This window comes from Chiloscyllium plagiosum, chromosome 27 (assembly GCF_004010195.1).
Source record: "Chiloscyllium plagiosum isolate BGI_BamShark_2017 chromosome 27, ASM401019v2, whole genome shotgun sequence".
Classification (NCBI taxonomy): Eukaryota; Metazoa; Chordata; class Chondrichthyes; order Orectolobiformes; family Hemiscylliidae; genus Chiloscyllium; species Chiloscyllium plagiosum.
In genome coordinates this window covers 22,981,354-22,987,353 of record NC_057736.1, presented here as the reverse complement: position 1 = coordinate 22,987,353, position 6,000 = coordinate 22,981,354, and the positions used below count along the sequence as shown (strand labels likewise).

General features: G+C 44.7%; 1 long non-coding RNA gene across 2 annotated transcripts in view; it reads left to right on the top strand.

The window, feature by feature from the left end:
- The first annotated feature begins 1,106 nt into the window (after positions 1–1,106).
- LOC122563647 overlaps positions 1,107–6,000 on the top strand; it is a 55,669-nt gene continuing 50,775 nt past the window's right edge. For both annotated transcript variants that reach the window (XR_006315683.1, XR_006315682.1), the window contains exon 1: positions 1,107–1,299. This is a non-coding gene — a long non-coding RNA (uncharacterized LOC122563647). The remainder of the gene's footprint in view (positions 1,300–6,000) is intronic.

The window sequence follows — 6,000 nt, the reverse complement described above, 5'->3', positions numbered from 1 at the left end:
AGACCTTGGAGTGCAGGTTCATAGCTCCTTGAAAGTGGAGTCGCAGGTAGATAGGATAGTGAAGAAGGCATTTGGTATGCTTTCCTTTATTGGTCAGAGTATTGAGTACAGGAGTTGGGAGGTCATGTTGCGGCTGTACAGGACATTGGTTAGGCCACTGTTGGAATATTGTGTGCAATTCTGGTCTCCTTCCTACTGGAAAGATGTTGTGAAACTTGAAATGGTTCAGAAGAGATTTACAAGGATGTTGCCAGGATTGGAGGATTTGAGCTATGGGGAGAGGCTGAATAGGATGGGGCTGTTTTCCCTGGAACATCAGAGGCTAAGGGGTGACCTTATAGAGGTTTACAAAATTATGAGGGTCATGTGTAAATAGGCCAAGTATTTTCCCTGGGATCAGGGAGTCCAGAACTAGAAGGCTTAGGTTTAGGGTGAGAGGGGAAAGATATAAAAGAGACCTAAGGGGCAACTTTTTCACACAGAGGGTGCTACGTGTATGGAATGAGCTGCCAGAGGAAGTCGTACAATTGCAACATTTAAGAGGCATTTGGATGGGTATATGAATAGGAAGGGTTTGGAGGGATATGGGCTGGGTGCTGGCAGGCGGCACTAGCTTGGGTTGGAATATCTGGTCGGCATGGACGGGTTAGACCGAAGGGTCTGTTTCCATGCTGTACATCTCTATGACTCTAAGTTATTCCAATGTAGGTAGTGTGGAATCCTTGTGGAGCCTGTTCATTAGCTTGACTGTAGCATGTATCCAAGTGTAAGCACTCTGCTGGGGACCGGTGGTGTAGTGGTCATGTTCCTACCTCTGGGTCAGAGGTTAGGGTTCAAGTCCCACCTAGCCCAGAGGTATGTCTTAACATGTGTTAATAGTTTGACTTGAAAAGTACTTTTGAAAACATGCTGCTGAGTAGTTGTATGCTTCAGCAAGGAAGCCCAGCTTGTGTGTGGCTAAGACCACTTGCAGCTAGCCTGCACTACAGTAACCCTGCCTGCAAGGGGAGGTACGATCAGGCTGCAGCAAGTGCTGACAATGTTTTGGAAACTAAGTTCAAGCAGGAAATAGACAAAGGCAGAGGAAAGCAGAGAGTATGATCTTTGCGGAGGGGCCTCAATGCAAGAGGTGGGCAGGAAGAGAGAGGACTCTCTCCCCAGCAGACCAGCAGACCCTCTGATCAATGTGAAGGCAGAGGTAACAAATGCCCATGATACTCCATTTGAGCAGAGTAACATTCAGGACCTCGATGCAAAGCAGAAAGTCGCTCAACAACCTCACAGGAGCAATGCAGATCGGTGAGTGCACCTTTCAAATGCTAAATCAAACCAAATTAGCCATTCATCTCACAGATTGTTCGTCATAGCACCTAAACATCACCTGCCCTCAAGCAATCTGTCCCCCTTACTAATACTTCATCTTTACATTTACACTTCATTCTCATGCACTGGGAACTGCTGCAAGCTTCATAAATACATCTTATACGTTATGCACATTGCCAGATGTTTAACATCGACTGGCACATCACCGAAATACATTACACCATGTTGTCCTTTGTCTCACAGGGCAAGATGGTATACAATCAGAGGCAGCATGATGTAATAGCAGGGACAGACCAGGTTTCATGTCTCTGTCCCATTGGAGGAAACATTGCCCACCATCACCAGAGTAACGCTGAGTGGGGCCATGGGCAGTAAGGGGTCAGAAGTTATCAAAGATGCAAATATGTATCAAATTCCACTTTTGTCTGAATGTACAATTTATTCTGATTACCGTCATGCAGATGATGGCACTTCTTGCTGTCCAGGCCCAACAGCCCTACTCTGTTGGACTCTTGCAACAATATTTATCTTTCTACATTTACATACCCAATGACAACAACCTAACCAGGTCACAATACAGGGGAAAGAAACAAAGAGCAAGAGAGAATGAAGATGAAGAAGACACCTTGCTCATTCTTACACTTGCAGTCCCAGGTCAGAAACTGGTACTGGACATAATCTACATTGGAATGTGTGAACCGAGAGCCACACAGCCTTCCCTTGAACTTCCTCTGACACTCAGTAAAATCATGGCTGATCTGATTAGTTCACATTCCCACCTATTACTTTCAGCCCCTTGCTCATCAGGAATCTAACTACCTCTGCTTTAAAAATGACTGAAAGAACTTAAATCAAAATTAACAATTAAGGGGTTCTTAGAGGCAGGATTGGCACATGGTCAGATGCAAAGCTTGGCGGAGTTGTGGTCTGAGCAGGACACAAAGTTAGTATTAGTTCCAGATCCCCAGAGGGTGAGTTTACACGTAGGTTCTGCTGCAGCAGATTCAGATGAGTTGTTTTCTGGTGTAGGTAACTGAAAAAGGCTGGTGGACATGAGCACATAAACCTTGGTTCTTTGGCAGGCCTGCCAGATAGCCTGGGGTTCCTATCAAGATGCAGGAGGCAGACTAGCACCAAATTTGAACAAAGCTTTTATACATGGCTTGAAGCTCTTTCTTTCCATCATAGAGGTGGTGGCTGATCCCATTAGCACATTTGTGGGCTGAAGGCTGGTACCACATTGTGGACCGACATCTCAGCTTTCACTGCAATACAAGCAGAAGTCACATCTCAGTGGAGTGATAGAGTGACGTTGTGTGAGGCTACGTTGCTGCCATGCAGGCTCAGAGTGCTGCCATCAGAGCTGCATAGACCAATGTGCAAAGGGGTCTTGTCCTCCAACACATTGCTGGGATTGCTGAGGCACCACTCCATAGGTAGATCCACAGGAAAACAACCTTCCTTCTCTCACAATGATAGTAATAGTAATGTAAAATGGATTTTACCATTTGCCTATCAGTTGGCCAGCACAGACTGCTATCTCTCATGCTGAGATGGTGTAGTCAAACGCTTCAGAGCCAGAGATTCTTGAGACCGCCCTGCAACTCTACATGCGTTCATACCTAGTACAAGTCATCAACTTTCCACAAGCCATGTTGTAACCAGTGGAACAGCACCATACCTGGCAATGGCATGTGGAAAGTTGGAATTAAGGAATGATTAAGGGTGATTAACTCTCGCATGGAATATCAAATGGTTAAATTTATAAAGTTACTTTAGGATGTTTGCTTTGTGGCTTTGATTTCAGCATTGAGGTCCATAGGGATGGTAAGATACTGAACTGTTGAGTTGTTGAGGAATTTGTGGTTGTTTTATCAGGTATTGCTGTTGGATGAACCCATCACAAGCAGCATGATTCCAAAGGGGATATGTTGGTTGGCAGCTCCCTTCTTTCTCCTTGTATTCTTACTCCTCCTCATTAGCTCATTGTATACCTAGTGTACAATATACCTAAGGACTGCCTACCTATCTACCTACCTACCTACTGTATATCTTAGGTCTGTTTCCTCATGATGTTGAGATTGTCCAGGGTAGAGCAAACAATGATAAATCATGTCACACTTTATGGTGAACACTTGCAGGCCTTTTCCAAAAGGGTCTAGGTAGTTGAATCCTTGTTTAGGTACACAAATTGTCTTCTCAATGATTTGATTTGATTGTTATGTGTACTCAAGTACAGGAGTACAGTGAAAAGTGTATAATGTCACCACACAAGGTGCCATCTTTGGTAAACGTTCCTAGGTGCAGAATATTAAGAACAAGGTAGAAAGTTTGAACAAAGTTAAAAGTTAAACATTGCAGTAATTATAGTATAGCATAAAACATGCAAAGTTAAAATTACACATTGCAGACCATCTTAGTTTTAAGTAGAAAATAACGAAATAAAGCTGAAAGTTCAAACATTACAGTCTTTCTTAAATGCTTAGCCACAATGGGACTGCACTTCGAGAAATCATCTCGAGACCAGAAGCCTGGACCGGAATAATATTCCATCTGATAACTTTGCTCTTTCTCTCTGTGCATGCTGCCTATCCTTGTGAGTGTGGGTTGTAAACTAGAGTCATGAGTCAGGTAGTCAACAGATAATCCATATCACTCTGTAAGGCTGTCTGTTTTCCCATGGTAGTCCCAGTGTTGGCCTGAGGTCTGAAAGTATCATGACTGATGCCAGGATATGAGGCATTAAACTGCATGATCAACCCCACCGCCCCATGGCTGAAAATTTCAATTCCCTCTTACGCTCTGCCGAGGACATGCAGGTCCTGGGTCTTCTCTATCGCCACTCCCTCACCACCTAATGCCTGGAGGAAAAATGCCTCATCTTCCGCCTCAGAACCCTTTAACCCCATGCCATCAATATGGACTTCACCAGTTTGCTCATTTCTCCTCCCCCACAACTTATTGCAGTTCCAACCTTCCAGCTCAGCACCATCCTCATGAGGGTAAAAACAATGACTGCAGATGCTGGAAACCAGATTCTGGATTAGAGTGGTGCTGGAAAAGCACAGCAGTTCAGACAGCATCCAAGGAGCAGGAAAATCAACGTTTCGGTATTCCTGATGAAGGGATTTTGCCCGAAACATTGATTTTCCTGCTCCTTGGATGCTGTCTGAACTGCTGTGCTTTTCCAGCACCACTCTAATCCACCATCCTCATGACCTGTCCTATCTGCCAATCTCCCTTCCCACCTATCCGCTTCACCCTCCTCTCCGACCTATCACCTTCACCCCACCTCCATCCACCTCTTGCACTCTCAGCTACCTTCCCCCCAGCCCTACCCCCCTCCCATTTATCCTCCACCCCCGAAGCTCCCAGCCTCATTTCTGTTGAAAGGCTTTTGACAAAACCGTCGATTCTCTCGGATGCTGCCTGACCTGCTGTGCTTTTCCAGCACCACTCTAATCTTGACTCTAATCTCCAGCATCTGCAGTACCCACTCTCACCTATTAAACTGCATGGTGACTATGGTCACACCTGGACATTGAAGGAATGCAACCTGCTTTGGTTGTGGTACTCTTCTGAATCAACATGCAATGCACACAATGTCATCTGTCTGTAGAGATGGCAAGCTGCACCATCAGGAAGTCAGCTATCCTGGTAAAGACTTAAGTTCCTCTATCTGCATATCTCCAGTGAGAGAGAATATAATATATTCATCTCTCTTTGTATTCATTGCTTCAGCAGCTTCCTCCATACAGCAGTAGGTAGTTCACTCAGAGATGATGTGCCCACTTTAGTGTGGTAGGAGTCTGATGTAAAAAGCATTTTGAGGTCATGCACCCAGGTTTGGTAATGGAGTTGGTAGAGATACAAAAAGGCAGGCACTGGCTGGCCAATCAATATTGATTGTTTCTGGTGCAGACGATTTTGGAGGAGGCAGTTTAAGGACTGGAAAGACTACCCAACCCCACAAGGCAGGTAGCCAATTAACCTTACTAAGACCCTTATTAACTACTAAGTTTAAAAGATTCCATTTTCTGATATAACATTGTGTTCACCATTAATTTGCATTCCTGTTACAATATCCCATTCTGGGCTGTTAAGTCCAGTTTTGATTTGGTTAAAATAATTGAAGGCTACCTGCCATGGGTCATTTCCCTGTAGTTTACCCAATGTCAGAGGGAAGATTAATTGCCTTGAGATAGGCATCCTAGTAAGCTGAAGTATCAATATTCCTAGCAGATCTACAGATTTCTCTCAGCTGACCAAATGGAGTACAGCCAAATTCAAACCTGGAGAGATGGGGGTTCGGCTCGAATTACACCAAACTTGATGCATTTCCTTTTCTTAGTGAAAGCTTTTAAGAAGTGAATGAGCGGGCACCTTCTTATTGAAGCATCCTCCCAGTTCCTTGCTTCATTCTTCACTTGAATGATCCAGTGAAACTGGAAGGCCTCTGACTGGCTCTCTAGCTTCAAGTGATGTCTGCTCATCAATCTTAATTGAGCACGGAACCTGCATCCATGCCAACAAAGGCCTCACACACTCGAAAATCTTACCCTGCTCTGATTTCCACCAGTGGAGGCTTTCTGACCCAAAAACAAACATGGCTCCTGCTTTCCGCCTCCCTGAGGTAAGTTTGACCCATGGTTCCTTGTTGCTCTCTGAAGACTGGCT